A 19285-nucleotide genomic window follows, 5' to 3' on the forward strand; every position below is an offset into this window, starting at 1 on the left:
GGTGAAAAAACCTGAGGCAGGAGCCCACCAAATGACAGTGGATGTGAGGAGACCCAATGAGTGTGTGGAACAAATTGTATGGCGATGCCTGTTTGGAGGTGATTTTTGATAGCTTGTGTGGATCTTCACGCTACTTTCCATAAGAATTCTTAAGAGGTTTTGGCAATTTGCCACGACTCTGTTCTGTCAGGAGATCGATTCGATACTGACGGAGAAACGAGTGATTATTCCGACTCGGGTGCTCATGGGGGCACCAACAGCGTGACATATGTGCAATCTACGGGGCAAGAGATGTTCTCCGAGGTGTCCAACATGGATTAATGACCTTTTAGGCTGCAACGACACTGACGAGGGCTCGTTAGCCTTGCTGAAGAATGTGCTCACGTTTTGTGCGGATAAAGGCCTTAGGTTGAATCCTAAGAAGTGATATCTCTACTTACGGGAAACTGTGGTGCGGGCACATTGTGTCTGGTGACGGCGTGCGTCACGACCCAGCTAGAGTGGAGGCATTGACGAACCTTCAGCCACCCAATACAGAGCAAGAGCTGCATCAGTTCGTTTGTGCTCTGAACAGGATGCGAACGGCACTCCCAGCATACAATAAACTGATCGACTCACTGCTGAAGTTTATGGAGAAGGTGTTTGAAAAAAAGCAGACGGCCGCAAAAAGACTCAGGTCAAAAAGGTGCGGTTAAGTGACGTGGGCTGGAAGCCAGAACAAGAAGACTGTATGCGTCGCTGAAAAGCGGCACTGCAAAATGCGCTGGAGCTAGCGCACCCCGACCCAGCAAAGCGACTTTGTGAGTATACTGACGTACGTGACGAGCACTGGGACGCTGCAATCACTCAAGGTTCGCATAATGATGCCATGAGACCGCTAAGTGAGCGAGATCATCGGCTCTTGTCGATGCTCAGCGGGACTCTTACTGGTTCGGCAAAATGGTGGACCATTGTGGAGAAAGAGGCGTTTGCAATCATTGAGACGTGCCGAAGAGCAATCTATCTGCTACATCGATCTGACGGATTATCCCTGTACACCGACCACCGTAACCTACGGTATATCTTCGATCCTCACAGTGTATCCGAGTCGGTGCCGCGATATACACTACCGACAAACTGCAAAGGTTGGCACTGCTTCTCATGGCTTATAGGTGCGAGATCTACAACATTTAGGGGATGATAGCGTGTGGGTAGACCTTATCACGTCGGGGATCGGCGTCAAAACATGTGCGCAATTTGTCACGTGGACTTATCTCTATCGCCACAGTTTGCACAGCGGTCGACATCATGGCAGCTCAGGGCGCAGCGACGCCACGCTATGGTGCGTCACAATCTCCGACTGATAGGTTGTGGAGGGACACGGAGAATGAAGTTTGGATTCCGGACAGATCAGCAGAGCTGCAAGTTCGTTTTTGTGTGGTTGGCCATTTCGGGGTCGCGGAGTGGCGGCGACGCTGGCAAAGATTGGTGCCGGGTTTTTCTGGACGGGCATGAGCAAACATGTCGAATTCTTTGTTCAACGCCGTTTGTGCTGCGCGAGCACATTCGGTGAGCCACCACAGCATATGGTATTAGGCGAAGCAACGCACGCAGAGCACCCGAGCGAGCTCATCCACTGGGACTATTTGTTCTTGGGAGTCAGTGACTCCGTGGAGCCTCACCGCTCGTCACGTTGGACACCTCGTCCGACGTCGAAGACGTCACAGACGCCCTGCGTCTTCTTCTCCTCTCCCTTCGCGACCGAGCCCGACCGGATGAGGGAAGTGTGGCGACATCTCCATCACCATCACCGGATGCAGCAGCACCATCACTCCTTGAAGAGGACGCAGTGTCTCGCAAGACACTTAGCTGAGAGCCAAGAGGTCCTTGACCTTCACACAGTGAGCTAGGTGTCACTTCACCTGTATCTCCTGGGCCGCGCCCATGACGCCTCGACTCGCAGTCGACCGCGACCGTCGGGCCCCGCAGCGGTAGGTCCTCGATCCGATCCGTACCACTTAGTGGATAACGCGCCACTCCGCGTTCGTCCTCACCAGGACCCAGCAGCTGGTCATTGACCTTCAGCGGATAACGTGCCGCACCACGTACGCCCTCAGGGCAAGCCGCGACCTCGTTGCTAACAATTTCTGACCTAATAATGCCCAGCACTACGGCCGCCACGGCCTCGTGCTCGCGCCAAAAACGCTTCTGCTTCCTATCAGAGGTGGGTTCATGACTTACCAAAGCTCCACTTGAAGCAGGGTGTGACGCACCTAACGTTTTCGACTTCCATTCGATCCATGGCTCATTGCGTTCCAGCCATGCCATGCCAAGGTTGAGGTCATACCTCGCATCCAAGTATAAGCCCGAACAGCAATCCACGCTATCGAAGTTCTCAAACTTCACTCCAAGGTCGACAGAGACCGTCGACACAGTTACTAGTGCTCCCGTCGCGAGATGAACAGAGATCGTATCTCTCGTTAGCACTTCCAGTGCCTCAGCTTCAGACTCACTTTCAGGGTTGAGGGACGGGCGTAGTTGCCCGAGGCTCCTGAGTCAATCAAGACTCTCGATGGCTTTGCAAAGCCCTTCACGTTCGCTTGAGCGACCAGCAAGCCCGGCTTGCGCATACTCTTCTCGTAAGAGAGCTCAGCTCTCTTCGAGGCTGAGCCCCGTTGTCCTCTACCTCCTCGAGGCACAACAGAACTCAGTTCTTCTCCAGTAGGCAGCTCCGCGCCTACCGGGAGTTGCCGTTTCCATGCGATGACCCGGAGGGTTGGCTCGCCGGAGCTACGCACTTCTTGCGCAGAGGGCAATAGGCCCTCAAGTGTTTAGTGCTATTGCACACAACGCATCGGCAGATGCTGGCGCGCTGCTCCGCAGCAAGAAGCTTTGCTAATTCGTCTTCAGCATAGCTGAGGTCCAGCAGCTCTGGACGGCTTGAAGAGCTTGTACTACCAGAGGTCGAGCCGGCCTGAAGTTGTGCTCGGCATTCAATGTCACATCCACCGCTTCTTCGAAAGAGTTAGGGTTCACGGAACACTTCCGTTCGAGCTGCGCTCACACGAAGTCCCTCTGGGAAGACGGTTACGCTGACTAATTCCAGAAGAGAACTGCCGCCATTCCGGCGATAAGAGTTCTCAACGCTTGGACATAGTCCAATAACTCCTTCTTACCCTGGCGGGTAGCAAGGAGCTTCGACCGGATACGGTACGCCTGATTAGGCGGCGCGAACACGCGCGAAAGCTGTTGCTTCAGCTGATCCCAAGTGGGAAATGCAGCGTCATCAGACGTGCTGCACGTTAGTGCCCATTCGCGAGCGTGACCTCCAAGCCTGGAGATAGCCAGCGCCACGCGCTGATGCTCAGACTGGAGCAGAGCCGATCCCATGGCCATCTCGACTTCACGGGTCCAGAGAAGGAGATTCTCTCCATTCTTTCCCTCGAAGCTTATTACGCTCATTATGAGCGGTCTCAGTCTCATAGACCCTTCACGCGTCATCGACGCCGCTGCCGTTGCGACGCTCATCTTCTCTTGGACGTGCTCCAAGAGCGCGTTCTCGTAGTGTGAGAACGATTCCAGCCTGGCGGTGACCGCCTCTGAGTCTTGCGACGCCAGATGAGCCACGCCCTCCGGGCCAAGCAAGGACATAAGCTTAGTAAGCGCGTCCTGCTGCGCCGGGGGCAAATTGGCGAACACTGGGTGTTCCAACCTCGCGGAGGATATAGTCAACCGACGCAGGAGCGGAATTGACTACAAGTGCTACCAAGTGTAGCGGGGCTGCCGTAGCTTTAGCGTCAGAGGAAGACGTTCGACTCAAAGAGTCACTAATACTAAGCTCCTTATCCAAAGGACACTTACCGCCCACGGCCAGGGCTCAAAGTTAATACCTTAACTTTTATGCTTCAAAACCAGTAGCGTTTTATTCACTATTATTGCGGCCAAGCCGCCTAGGGGTAAATGTATCTGTTTAACTTTCTAGCATAGCTAAACCTAATCAAATGCATAATGTGTGGCTTTCAGCCAACGTACTGAGAGACCTTTTTAACTCTCCAGCTTATGTTTTGAGGGTTTCTTAGCTCTCCGAGTACTTCGTACCCCTGTGTGCTCCATACCATGTAACATCGTTACACACTAGCTGCCCAATGCCATTATTTATGCTAAGGAAGGGCTCCCGATAAATAACAATAATGCCATAATCGGGAGACCTGGCTGTCCAGCTGCATTTCTTACCCGCTTGTACTGCCTATTTGAGCTTGTAAGTAATAGTAAATGATGATTGATCACTTCTCAAACCAAACTCAATGAAAGCTAAAACATATTCAAAATGTAACATTTTTATGCATGTAGCGTTCATTGTGTACTGATTCAGAATTAGTCATTAGACACTCGATTATGTACCAGTTAAAAATTAAAGTTTCTGGATAAGGTGCCGCAAGACGCCTTGCTGTTCTTGTTGTTGACTGCAGCGTTTTTTTATTTGATAGTGCTGTTTGTCGCCTACAACCGAAATGTAGATGTGTCCTTGTTCATGAGAGAGCACTCTTTTATGCAAATGCATGACTACTGAAAGGTCGGCCGTTCTGCAACCACCAGTTGAAGTGTCGTCCGTTGTAAAGTTCAACGTGTTGCACTTGCACTAGGCCAAGTGCTGTTACCGCTGTGCTGCAACCCCAGCGATTGCGGCACTGTGTAGCATTAGCTACAGCACTTCCCCCTCCGATGCCGTAGTCGTAGTTCTTCATTTCAGCGCCATCTTAAAGCTACTTGTCTACTTGATCCGGAGCGCATTACGCAGAGCTCGTATTTTGCATTGCTTGTGATGTTTCTTGACAAAGGCTCGCACGGCCACTGGAACGTCTTGTAGCAGCACGTCTGCTGGTTCCCAAGAGGCCTCTGCTTCACTGAGACCTTTCCAGCGCACCTCAATTTCATGACGCGTTGTCTACGAGTTGTAGCACGCCTTCAGCAACTTGTCAGCTACGGGCCCTTCAATGTTCGGATCCACGTGCTTCAACATTTGCTTGTTCGCGTTCAGAGAGCCGTCTGCGTAAAACTTAAGGCGGCTAGCATGGGCTTCACGTCGCCGCCCAGTGATGAGAGTTTCTATCTCGAAAATTCTATATGAGACCGTCCCTGTCACTTGTACAGGCCACACCCCTTACACACGCAGCTTACGTCGTGTGTGCTACCAGACATCGGCGTACAGCACGTAGGCACCGATATCGAACTGAGACATAGCTGTTTCTAACTTTTTGTTTTGATTCTTACTCGAACCGCCCAGTTCACCCGGTTTGTACGACGATGCATTTCATCTTGTGCTTAGCCCAGATTTTCCATGTGGTCGCGCTACGATGTATGTATACTCTCCAATGTAGTCATTTCGTTCGAACCTGGAAGCGCAAGGCTGTCGCTTGGATACATTGCCGGAAGTCCCATCATAGCCGTGATGGGGGCCACCCCTTCTAGCAATGGCGACGGTGAGTTGTTGAGCACCATCTGCGCAAACGTCTCCACTCGGATAGGGGGCACGGCGACAACGAAGCGTTTCACACATCACAACCTCAATGGTGCCGTTCGACCACGGGTACCTTGCCATTGTGAAGTGGTAGTGCGCACCTAATGCGTGATGCAAAGCCTCGATGGGTTTGTTCTTGAAGTGTATGCCCTGGTCGCTGACCCAGGTACGACACACTCCGAACGAAGCAAACCACTCGGGCAAGCCGTTTAATGCTGTGTCTGCATCTGCAGCTGCACATGGTAGCAGCACACGTACTTGGACGCGTCGTCTTCAATCAGCTTGCAGTAGGCGTTACAAGCTCATGACAAAGAGCTACTTGCAATGAAGTATGCTCTAGTCAAATTCAGGGTACACCTGCTTCGCTCTAAGCCTTTTGTGATCTTTACGGATCATGCGTCGCTACGCACTGCGACACAGTCGCCTCATCTCTCTCAGATAATGGCAAGATGGCTTTCTTTCTTTGCCGAGTACAACTTCGAGGTAAAGTACAAGCCAGGGGCGCTTAATGTAGAGGCCGATGCGCTCTCGCGTCGGCCGGACTACGAGTTAGCTCATGTCATGACAGTGACGTCGTCAGTGCCTGACTTGAAACGCAGAGCGTATGCAGAGGACGACATGTGCGTAGCGCAGCTACGGGCTCTTGGAAGAGAAGAGTTCAAAGACTCCGACAAGGAATTTTCTGGGCGCTTACGCGCGAGGCTGCATCGATACTCGCTCGATGACGGCCTGCTGTACTACAGCACCGACTCTGAGGATAATCCTCGTGTAGTCGTACCTCATGATGAGGAACTAAAGTGTCGAATCCTCTATAAGGTTCATGATACGCCCGTGGGCGGGCACTTAGGTCGGGAGAAGACCTATGGCTCGGTGAGCTCGATATACTGGTGGCCCGAGATGTATAAGTGAGCTGGCACCTATGTACGCACGTGTGAGACGTGTCAACGGACAAAGTCCGCGCCGAGCACAGCAGCGCCATAAGCGAGTTTGCCTGTCCCCAAGGGATGTTGGCAGTCCATGCGTATGGACTTTGTGTTTGGCCTTCCCAAGGATAAGGCGGGAAACACGGGTATTGTGGTCTTGGTAGACCGATTGAGCAAGATGGTTCATTTAGCGGCGGTGCCGGACACCATTGATGATGAAGGTACAGCTTTGCTGTTTTTAGACGGCATCTTTCGCCAACATGGCTTGCCTGAGGCAATTGTCTCGGATCGAGACCCACGCTTCACTGCGAAGTTCTGAACGTCCCTCCTCAGAGCGCTCGGCATTCGTTTGGACATTTCCACAGCGGACCATCCGCAGACCGATGGTCAAACCGAACGCGTGAAGCGCGTTGTGGAGGATATCATCCGAAGCGTATGCGCTGAGGCGCGAAAATGCTGGGGCCAGATGCTCCCACTCGTTGAGCTCGCATTAAATAATGCAGTGCACGCCTCGACAGGCTACACTTCGTTCTATGAGAACGGCTTGGATAGCCGTCGCGTCCCACTGACGCCGCCACGCAGTGGCTTAGGGCTTGATGGGGAGGGATAGCTGAGCGGCTAGCTGATGTCGGCCCTTTTGCGGTTCGCAAACAAGTCGATGACTTTGTCTCTTTGAGACTGAGCGTAATACGTCAAATACGCGACGCTATGGCTGAAAGCCAAGACACGCAGAAGGAACATGCAGATGCCAAGGGCAGAAGCAATGTTGATAGGCTTGAGGTCGGTGAACCCAGTTCTATTAAACGTGAAAAAAACTACCTACTCTTGCAGTGTCCGCAGTCTTCAAGACGAAGTTGAGACCTCGGCCCCCATAGACCCATTTAAGATTGTGGCCAGTAAGGGCCTAGCGTATACGCCCACCTTCCGAAGAAGATGCGCACGCATCCGGTCTTCTATGTTGGCTTGCTTAAGCCATATCAAGCCCTGCTCAGGTGAGCGCGGAGGCGTTGGCGCCAACGGTGACTGGGCCACGGACAGCGGCAGGGCAGCAGGTGACAGAGCCACGGGAGGCTGAACGACAGCAAGTGATGGACCCACAGCAGGCTGATCAACAGCATGTGGCAGAGCCACAGGTCGCGGAGCGAAGTGCTCGAGGTGCAAGAGCAAGGCAAGCTGAGCGCTCAGCCGAGCGACTGGACGCTCAAGGTCCGAGGCCTGGCTGTGCGTTAGCAGTGGTGACTCTAACCTATGCACAAGGTGGATCATCTCTTCGAGACCGACCGATGGTCGGTGAACGTGAACGTTCGCGCCGTGGAAGCCGGCTACGTATGGACGCAGACGCCGTTCCGGCAAGTGCTGACGCTCCCCGCGAGAGCCCAGCTGAGGCAAGGCCTCCTTCCGCTCTGCTCGATGAGCATGGTGAGCCCCACTATCACGGGAACGCCTTGTGGCGCGGCGTAGACGCCAGGGTCGTACCCAGTACTTGGTGAAGTGGAGGGGTTACCCTCACTCACAGAGCTCATGAGAGTCTGAGGTTATCCTCTGGCAAGATTACTCTGACGTCTCGTTGACGCTTACGATCGGGCACATCATGTGTCGAAGCGCCACCATGGCGTGCGACAGCGTCGCCAGGCGCTTGGCGTCTCCCACAAGAGGGGGAGCGAACAGGTCAGTAGTTGGGCTCAGGCTCTGACCAGTGGCTGCAGCAGCCACTTCGTACGTATGATCGGTGCTCGCAGCGGAAGCAGGAAGTGGAGAGACCTCGTCGTTTCAGGGACATGGTCCCGAAGGAAGCAGGTGCTTCGTGCTGTGCTGAACAAGGTTCAGGCACAAGCGTCTCGATAGACGCATAGTTGTTTTCAAGCAACTTGCCCGATGAGCATGATCCAAATGTGGATGCGCTGTAACCGCGAAAGTGTGTCCCAGATGGGGATCGAACCACTGGCCTTTGGCTTTCCAGGCCGGAGCTCTACCATTGCGCTATAACGGCGATGCCCGTAAGTTTGTCCGAGTACGGACTACTCATGAAATGAGAGGGCAGCGCCCGGGTGGAATCGAACCACCGACCTGTGGTCGTCAAAGCCAAAGCTCGATCACTGAGATAAGGGTGTTGCCCTTAAGTTTGTCCAAGCGTGGGCAGCAGCTCATGGAACGAGAGAGCTGTGCTCTGGTGAGCTCAAACCACCGTCCGATGGCTCTAAAAGCCAATGCTCAACCATTGAGCTAAAAGGGTGTTGCCCTTAAGCTTGTCCAAGCGTGGACAATCATTCATAGAGCGAGAGGGCGACGCCCTGGTGGGATCGAACCACCGACCTATCGCTTGTAAAGCGAGTGTTCAACTACTGAACTGTTGGCAACGACTCGAATGAGTCAAGAGCATAACTCTTAGCGGTTTGCAGCTCTTGGAGAAGGCGCGGAGCGCGAGGGTAAGTCTGAGACCACTTGAGAGCAAGGTGCGCAGTGCGCTTGAAACATTGGGCTGTGGACCGACGACGAGAAGTTGGGCATCAACGATGCGTAGGCGTTTGTGAGCTCACAGAGCTGTACAACGCTGGTGGGACGTGTAGTAACCTCCACCGTCTTAACAAGACGTGACCTCGCTGAGGAACGCTCCGATAACGGAATGTTCTCATCTTAGTGGGAAAGAGTGTAACGGGCTTACATGGCGTGGAGCACACCGCGGTACGAAGTACCCGGAGAGCTAACAAACTCTCAGTACATAAGTTGGAGAGTTAAAGGTCTCTCAGTACGTGGGCTGAAAGCCACACGTTATGCATTTGATTAGGTTTAGCTATGCTAGAAAGTTAAACAGATACATTTACCCCTAAACGGCTTGGCCACAATAATAGTTAATGAAACACTTCTGGTATTGAAGCACAAAAGTTAAGGTATTAAGTTTGAGCCCTGGTCGTGGGCTGTAAGTGTCCTTTGGATAAAAAGCTTAGTATTAGTGACTCTTTGAGTCGATCGTCTTCCTCTGACGCTTAAGCTAAAGCTACGGCAGCTCCGCTACATAGTGCCAATACATATATTATGGCATGCACAGTGGTCAAACAATTAATAAGAGCATTATGTGGAGAAACCCAACATAATTGTTTTGTACATCACGTGGAAATCACACCGTTTGCGTGCATTAATAACACCCTTTTGCCTACTTTGTCCGAAATGAGGAGTGAGCGCTTCAGCAACTCTGATACTAAGCGTTTGCGAGTTAATTTTCAATGAGCATGCTGATGTTTGCATAATGAGGAAGATATCTTTTCATAAATTATGGATGAATATAGTCGAATTTCCGACCATACTTGAAGTTACATTCACATTATTCACCAATAAAGTGTATTCAGTGCGCTTTTGATAGTTTTGAACGAATGAAAGCAGAGAAGATGCAGATATTTGTCCAATCAGGAAGGTGCTGTGTAAATAGACAGCATCTCCGACATATCGAGTCGGAGGGGGTGGTCCTGTTATTGATATCCTTTTACAAACTGTAAGTCATTCACATATTTCTCAAATTACGTGAAAGGTCCGACATCTCCGACTCCGTATGAGTCTCGAGGATCTTGCGCTCGCCAGCACGAAGCACAGCACGCTCGTTTTTAGTGTTTCTAAAAGACGGAGATGTGGCGTGGGAATACTTGGAGTCGTCTATGAGTTACGATACTGCCGCGCTGGTTCTAGAAGGTGTGAGGGGGGGGCAAATTTGTCATATAACCCGCCTTCAAGGAAGGCCGCAAGGGACTGCTTCTAGCTCGACACTCGGTGATGCAATACTACCGACAGGCAAAGAGCGGCTCGCTCGACCAATTTCCTCAGCATCGCGTCGCAGCTGAAAATAATATGCTCAAGAAATGCTAAGTGTTGGAGCGCTACTGGATGAAACGCAAGACAGGAACTTGGCCCCAGCATGCACGAAGAAAGCTTTTAAGCAGATAGCCGAATACCTGTATTCAACTGCAACTTGTGCCAGCGACTATCAAGATGCGGCGCTCTCATGCCTCTGGTACCACTTCGGGCGCGCGTCGGACATGACGCTTCTCCGCAAAACGAATCTGACGATTGGATCCGGCGATATTTCGTTCGGTTCATCCGGGTCAAGACGTTTGAGGAGCAAGGCTTATCGCTCCTCTCAGACTCCGACTCTACCACGTGTCCGTTGCTTGCGGTTGCCCCTGGGCTAATCACGCGCTCATCACCAACAGTGGCACTTCTCAACCGGCTTCCAGAATCGTAGGGACCTTCCCTACCATCTCAGACGCTAACGGCACCTCTGATTGACTTGATCGACCATCCTCAAGACGCACCAAGGTCTGATGGACAGCCGAAAACGGTCGATGCTTCGCCCAGTATCCACAGCTACGTGAATCGCGCTCTTAAACGAGTCATGGGTAAGGCAGATGTGGATGATAACCTGACATTGCATTCCTTTCAACGTGGAGGAGCGCAGCACGCGAATGGGTCAGGTATGTGCGTTCAATGGATCTTCGATAGAAGCGCGTGGAATATGATGTCGACCAACAAGGAATTCGCATACGTCTTCAATTCTCCAGCCGAAGATCACAAAGTTGCCCGAGTACTGAGTGGCCACGACCCTGCGAAACCGGTACCACTTCTAGCCTTGGACTTCTTCGACTCTGACGCGCAAGCCAAGATCCGCCCTGTCTCCTCTGCGCTGTTTAGTGCCTCGACTGGGCTTGATGTGGAGGCTTACAGCATAAACGCACACGTCGATGACACCCTCATGGCATATGTGTTGCGCCACTATCCATCCCTGAAAGGCGTGAAGTCGGACGTCTCAACAGTACAGCGTATCGAGGCATGTGCAGTCGCGAAAGGGGTACCCGTGAATGAGCTTCTTGCATGGTCATCTCACCTGTTCAGCAGCACAAGCCCGGATGGGAAACCCATCATGGTGACTCCTCCAATTAATTCAGAAAATGTAACGAAGCACCCAGTATTTCGTCAGCAAGCGGCTTTGATTGAGCTGTTAGTCCAAGTCAACCAAAAGCTTGACGCCCGACTGTCTACCATGGCGTCTAAGATCTACAACAAGGCCGAACGAGCAGAATCAGGAGACAACACAAGTGAGGGTGTAATCAGCAGCTCGCAGTCAGTAAAGCGAAGACGTACCTCTGCGGCTACGAGCTTAAAAGACGCATGCTACTCCTGGTAAGCACAAGAACCTCGAATATGGCGCTCAGCCGACGCGGCTACGAAGCACACAAGGTCTACCTTCAAGATGATCGTGGCGCTCATGAAGCTGTTCCTCCCCGAAGGCTTCAAGCTGAACAAAAAAAATCACCAGCGTATCGCGATGAGGTGCTGGCCTTGGGGGCAGACGCTGAGGTAAAGCTGCTAGCGTTCCTTTAAGGTAACAAGACCACCGCTCGTGGGGCCCAAAATACCTAGAAGTCCATGCGCAAGCTCCACAAGAGTGACCTTCTCAGCGATCATATCCGTAGCTACCACCAACGTCACGCTGTGGGACGCATCACCGACCCCGCACGATTGCATACGAATAAAGTCATAGCGTTAAATTGCATCCAGTAGTACCACGCTACTTGCCTGGTCCAGTCGTTTCCTATCGATTTGATCAACATTGAATTCATTTTGCAATTTACACCCCAACCTACAGTCACACTGCTGATCTTACCAACGATGAAGCCGACCAATCACCCTGTTAGCTCTTAAAAAAGTTCAAGACCCTGTGTATCACAGCAGGCAAGGCGTACAAGCTTCGCCTGGATGATTTAGCGTTTCGGCACTTCCGACTTACCTTGAACACGATCGTCGCATCAGCAAGCCTTCTTCCCGAAGGCATTCAAGTCATCTACGAAGCCATGAAGGAGCGGAAGAAGCGACGGGCGGGCTTTGGCGATGTTCGCGAATGGCTTGTCGACCCTTCTCCATCTGATGATGACGCCGATCATGTAGGCAGCGAGAAGCAGCACCACGTACGCAAGGTGATGACGTGAAGGCGCGAGTAGCGGCAGATGTACTACCTCGTAGACTGGTAGCCAACGTGGGAGTCGTGGGAGCACATCCACAATTCTGTTGTTGCTGCCTTCGAAAAGGATCGCCGTCTTCTTGTTCGCAAGCGCTTCTTCGAGGACGAGGCTATGGAGGACAACTCACTCAACGACGCAGAAGGTAACGCAGAGTAAGCAATAATAACTAATACTGGGTGCATTACATGCTTAAGAAGCTGTACCTAAACTTTTGCATTGGTAGTACCGTATTGAACACATAGCTTAACCTCCATGTGGAACAGCAAAGCTAACCTCTTTGCAGAGTACACGAAATACACATTTGAGTGCTGCGTCAAACACAAAACTTAACCTCCTTTCAGAACAGCAATGTTAGCCTCAACGCAAGCAAGCACACAACGCATTGACAGCAGAGGTGGCCACATATCGCTTATTCACGAAATATACAAATACACAGATAATCAATGTAGCGGGCCAGCGATAGAGTAGTAGCGGTTGGGCGACTTGTCCCTTACCAGAAAAAAACAAGAATGAAGCTTTGTTTATTTTTGCGGCCCCACAAGCGAACCTTTTAGATACAATCTTACTGATAAGGGTTTAACCACGTAGCCAGTCGTTGCTAATAGTAATTACGTGTAAAAGGTGCCGTAAAAAAAAAATCTGCTTCAATTTGTGGACTCCGATTTCTGAACCGGGGCCTCATTTCGCGTTTTGCAGTGTTTAGTGAGCATAAGGTGCTAAATATTGTAAAGGTGCCGAATCAGAAATTCATCCGGGTTTAAGAAAGGAAGTGAGTATTTTGCCCGACTGGCTAACCGACTATACAATTATACCCCCCAACATGCATAAAATGGACTTAGCCGACGGTCTTGGCAACACTCGCTCGGAATTAATTTCTAATCGCAGACACAGCGCCTTGCCGAGTCGAGGACTTAGAGGCCGGGGTGGGGCAGGCCGCGCAGCGGCGCCCCCCGAGCGCAGCGCAGCAAGTGAAGAGAGGGGCGGGCCCACGGCTATAAGTCCGCAGACGAGTGCAAACGCGCTAGTGTCCAACCTTTACTCCAATTTAACCGTACTATACTATTTGTACACGTATAAAAGGCGATGCTATGTTACCCCAGTCGGGCAAAATAACGAGTGCCTTTAAGAAATGCATAATCAGTAAATTGCCGCTTTCTAAGCCCACAGGCAGTTTCAGAGCCTAAGATTGCGACTACAAACTCGCTATAAACATGTTTCTGGCCTCGCCTATCCCAAACCCTGATCCACTAAGCTTCTTACACAACTAGTACAAAAATACATAACTTGAACACAATTATGGACTGCTTTTGTTACGGTCGTTGATTGTCGGAGGTCGAAGACTATATGTTATTATATAATATCCGCAAGATTTCAACCATGTCTCGTCCATGGTACTCAGCCAATCCACCAATTAGATTGCAAAATAAATGTGATCTTATCCAATGACGAAGTCTTAAAAAATAACCACCACATTCCTACCAATCCGACCATATTTAGTTGGTTTTTTTTAAAATATGTTGTACTCTTTACAAATTTCCATATAATAGCATATTCTAAAAATATCAGGAAGTTTCCGACCCGAGGTGGCGGTTGGCGGCTGTTTCCTAAAAGACATTAATTTGCAGAGCTGTGGTCATGTCTATCGCATCGCTAGCGCCATCTAACAGTAAGAAGGCTCGGGTGACGGCGATCAACTCGTTTAGCACGTTTCTTTCTTCAGAAAATATCACACTAGAGCATGTTCAACAGCTTATCGACGCTGACAAGACCGGTAGGGTACTTCAAGCTGTATTATAGATAGATATATGCATATTCTCTAGCTAGATCGACAGACAAAGCTCGATCTACCAATACATGTCTAACCTATTTCGGAAACGTAAAGAACTGGTTGATAGATAAATACCCACAACAAGGGACAGTAAAGCCCCAGCTGCAGAAGATCCTGTCTGGGCTTGGTAAGTACTGTGCCAATCGCGAGGATAAGGGTTTTTGAAAAAAACGCTCCACCGTGTTCCAAGCAAGATCTAGAAAATATCGTTCGCATACTTTATACGTCTGAATCTGCTGGGAGTATCTATCCGGATGTAGCTCTGGTTGTGATACTCTGGCATTTATACGGACGTAGCTCGAATGCAGAGCGACTTGAGAAATACCAGCTCTTGATTTACCTGGTAAGATCATTGATTATTTTATTTATATAATTATTGACAATTACGCCAACTGGATCCTTGCAACATGTAGGTAACCTACTCTTCCTACGCTTTAAGTGGATTAAAACAGCTTTGCTACAAGGTGTGTCCTTGTTTAAGGACCCGACAAGGTTTTTAACTTGTCCACTATTCGTTTTAGCTGCTGGTCTACCCATAAAGAATGCGCCAAGGAAACGTCTATTTCCTTAGTTTACCAGTACAAGCCATACCGGAGCTAATGCTGGCGACGTAGAGGGCGCAGTCTCGTAGAGCTTCTCGAGGCAGACGACAGTCCCGCATCCTTGCCAGACCTCTCAACAGTCGCCAGCTACCAGATCATCGACTCCTGGTGCTCAAGCGTACGTGAACCGATTATTGGTTAGAGTCAAGAACATTGCAGATCAGAAGCAGATAAAACTCACACAAGGACTTACCTCCCATTCTTTTCGTCGAGGAGCTGCCATGCACGCCAACGATGGAACTCTGGCAGAAAACTGGATTATAGAGCGCGGCCATTGGCAGTTTGACCGCGTCAATATGGCGTTTGGGTACATGTTCGGTACAGCGCAGACTGATCAGCAAGTTACACGTGTACTGAGCGGATGGAAAACCAAAAGAAGGCGCTCGTCTTCCTTCGTTGCGTATCTTGGAGCCGCCTGTGCGGTCCCACGCCCAAGCATTGCATGACCTACTTTTCACGAGCTTCCTGGGATTGCAGAGCCTGCCATGAGCCTAAACGAAGACGTTGCAGAGGTCTTGTCAGCCACCCTCATCATGCACTACCCCGACATGCTGCTGCTTTCATGCGAAGGAGCACTGGTTGCCCGCATTCGGGCGGCCATGTCAGCACGGGTCATCGGGGAAGCGGAAGTACTGGCATGGAGCAGCACAACCCGCCATTCTTTCATGCCACCATCAGCTATAACCAAGCCCAGCGTTAGGAGCTCTCACTTTGCCGAGGTGCTAAGCCTCATGAAGCGCAAGTCCACGCAGATCAGCGTTTTAATCCTGCAAAATTAATGCCCAGAGGAATGACTGCAGCTGTAGAGGCTAAGTTGCACTCGCCGTCGGCTACAGCAAAACCTGTGGCGGGTCGTGTATCACAGCATGCCCACGAAGCGCGATACAAACTGTTCGTCCGAAGATAAAGGGCTCGCAGTCTCTTGCTGCAGTCTGGTACGAACGGTTTACGGCCGAGCCCCGCGTTTATGCTTCGCGCTCTATGAAGAAAACAACGCTGTACGAGCTTAGACACACCGCAGGCTGCATGATGCAACTCTTACCCCATGGGTTTTCACTTGATGCTTCGTCTCCTGCGTTTAAGAGTGAGGTTATCGCGCTTGGTGAGAAAGCGCAAGTGAACACGCGGGCCTTCTTGAAGACGAACGGGTCCTCAGCAGCAGCAACGGTTACGGCACTGAGCCCTTCGCAATCGGCTTAAGGCTGGAAAGCTTGACGCACATAAAACCCAGTTCACGAGCGTGCTGAGCGTAGTGACATTGTCGACCCAGCACCACCTTCGGCGCTGCCAAAATTTATTCGTAACAAGCCTTCGAGAGCGCTGAACCTGCTGTACATATAGTATAGCTAAGTGACAACACCAGATCTCGCCTTACACTTTAAACTGTATAATTCTTGGCAATAGATAACAGCTTCCGCTTTAGGCACTAACGCATCATCTTATATTACAAACAAAGCTGCAACAGCAAGTTAGAAACGACATGTTCACTCATGATAAGCAACAGCAAAAACTTACCATAAAAAATAGGTACTATGGCCTCGATGTATGTCGTAGATAGAATTCGGCTGCATTCCGCCCGCAATTACGGGTTATTTCACATCAAATAAGTCATCTACGGGGACGATAACGGCGGGAGTAGTGTGGCGTGAGTCCCTGGTAGTGATACCGCGCGCGTAGAGATGCGACCGAGGCCTTGAGGTCGCAGGAGGGCCGTAGAATTGCGCTCCGCTCTCACCGCTGCGCGCTCGTGGCCGTGGTTTGTAGAATTGCTGTGGGGCCTCAGAGAGAAGGAATTTTTTTTATTATTATTATGTGTATTACCGCGGGACGGCCCGCGGGTCACGGCAAAGTCCGACCCTTAGCTGGCAGACCGTACCGGTATCAGGTTGGAGCCCCGGTCGGACGGTTGAAATTTTGACGGTTGGGTAGATTGGTACTTTAGCAAATAAATTATTTATTGCATTAGTGAAGTCGACGAAATAAATATTTTTTATGATTTCATAAGAAATTATTGACAAGGCCATGCCATAATCGGGAGCCCTGTGGACAGGCCACTACTATCGTTTGCGTTGATGTGAGCGAAGTTTCATAGAGGCTCCGAAATGGCCCGTGATATCGAGCACGATGCTAAACTAATAATTTTGTAGCGTTTGTATAAATGTTATTTGAAGTGCAGGTGGAAGGTGAAGATTCAGTGATAGCCATCAATATAAAGAGATTGTTTCAAGAATCTTGATTCAAGATCACTAAATAATTATTTGTAATCGAGCATGACGCTGACCAAGATTGATAAAATAAAAAAAATCGGTTTAGGCACAAAGGGGTGCATCCTTTTTCTCATTATCCCGCCGAAGCGTTGCGGAGGCGGGAAGGCCAAAACAAGTGGGACTTAACCTTAACTACCGCTGCGTAGCGGCGGCGCTCGGCTAGTAATACAAACAATGCATTAATTATTAAAATTCTAGGTGCATGACTACTTCAAAATAGTCTACTATTACATGTAATAGTAGGATCAATCGTTAATCTGTTGACATGTGAACGCATTGGCGGGACCGGGGTCCCCTAAACTTAACCGATGAAAACGGCAATTATTTATTTTTGGTGACCGCAAGGAGGCAAGGATGGGATCCAGTTTGGAAACCCACCGGCAAAGATGACTAGACGTGGAGGAGGCTCACGAACAACGATCCCACAACGCAAGCGGTACAAGGGTCCTACTAGACAGGAAACAACATATTTGCGTTCAGTCGAGCTCCTTGGTAAACATTCAGTAAAGAATATTATAGCAGACTGGGACTCGTGAGAAACGAACTACGGAGGGCGCGAGTGGGAGCAGTCAGACGGCGTTCTCCTCCAGTTGTTACAGCAGGGACCTTCCGAAAGAGTCATTCGAGCTATCGTTCCTGTTTGAGGCAGCCGCATTGATCGATTAAGAAAGGTGTTAGTACATGAACTCGATACATTTCACACACGACTAAGAAAATTAAGGCCTTGGCATGCGCTCAGTGATCAGGACTTCGAACGTTTTAAGGCTCATTGCTCGACCTGGGTATTGGAAGGTAGCTTCCCGTGCTCGCACCGACGACCCCGCCAGTACTTCACAGAGGCAAATTTGTCGTGGGTCATCGTGCATGCAAGATACGTCGATGGGGTAACACGAGCACACCCTGGAGCACGCACACTGAGCTACACGCGCTTTACGCAGTACAGGATATACTACTACCCTGGTGTCCGTTTAACTCGCACAAAACAAGACGTTTGTGACTGCTGCATGCGCTGAAATATTCCTCTGCAGCAAGAAAGTGTGAGTGCTGACGACAAAGAAGCAATTTTGTTAGAAAAGCATATGCACCCTACCGAGGCCATCGCTCAGCGCCGTTTTAATTCATCCTGCATTAAGCATTTTGCTGCCAAAAGCGCTCCCAATCAAAAATTGCCCAAGGAAGTTATTCCAAATACGTATGAATCTGCAGACAGTGGAAAGGACTATGAAAGTGAAGAAAGTGACGATTGCTATGAAGTGTCAGCGGGAGAGATGGATGGTTGCGACCAGAGAAATATTTCGAGTGCTAAAGAACCTAACTGTCGCGTTCAAATACAAGTTGAGAATTTCGGCGCGGGGTCTCTCCATGCCTTATTATGGACACTGTCGTCCTTCAGCAAAAATTTTCAACAGTGATTTGATCATTCAAAACTTTGACGTCGCCGATATCTCGAACACGAGAAATAATATGTACTTTTATGACGAGCGTGCCCAGGGCAAAAATGCCGACGCATTGTGCAGCCTTCGTCTCATTTACCACATATATAGACGCTGCAGTCTAATGCACGAATTGAAGTCCGTCCACCAGAGATCTGCCTCAGTATACAGTACTCGATAACTGTGTGGCCAAAATAAGTCCAAAGCTGTTCTGCTGTTTTTCGCTATGCTTTCGATTGTATTTCCTTACAAGAAAGTGGTTTTATGCTTTCTCTTGCCTGGATACTCACACAACATTGCTGATCGCGTCGTTGCGTGGTGTCGTGGTGCTATTCGCGGGTTGAATTTATGGCGATTGTTGATGAAGTCAACAAAGTCAAAAGCGTAAAAGCTACCTTTCTCGATCATAGAGACCCTAACAATATCTTTATATCGAATGAAACGACCTACAGACCTAATATTTCGTGCCACCTCCTGCCGGATATACGGCGAACTATTTTTTTTAGATCGACCAAGGAGTTTGTATAGCTAGAAAGACGGTAAATTTGTCGAACTAAGATGCGATCGTGTTTTCGATGGTGCTGCATGGAGACATCACTGCAATTCAGAAAGCTTTTTTAACAGAGCTGTTTGATCCAAGTGTACACAGCGTTTGGAAAGCTTCTGCGAACCATGTTCAGCTACCGCGCCACCCAGTCAAAACGCTATCATACGAGAAAACAAATCGTTG

At 50.1% G+C, this 19285-nt stretch overlaps 1 pseudogene across 1 annotated transcript; it reads right to left on the bottom strand.

Annotated features, from left to right (window-relative positions):
- Positions 1–8459: 8459 nt before the first annotated feature.
- Positions 8460–8531, bottom strand: PITG_27179 (annotated as a pseudogene). Its single transcript has one exon. The product of its transcript is annotated as a tRNA-OTHER (tRNA).
- Between the last annotated feature and the right edge of the window lie 10754 nt (positions 8532–19285).

The sequence above is a fragment of the Phytophthora infestans genome, genomic scaffold (genome assembly GCF_000142945.1).
Source record: "Phytophthora infestans T30-4 supercont1.13 genomic scaffold, whole genome shotgun sequence".
Lineage (NCBI taxonomy): Eukaryota > Oomycota > Peronosporomycetes > Peronosporales > Peronosporaceae > Phytophthora > Phytophthora infestans.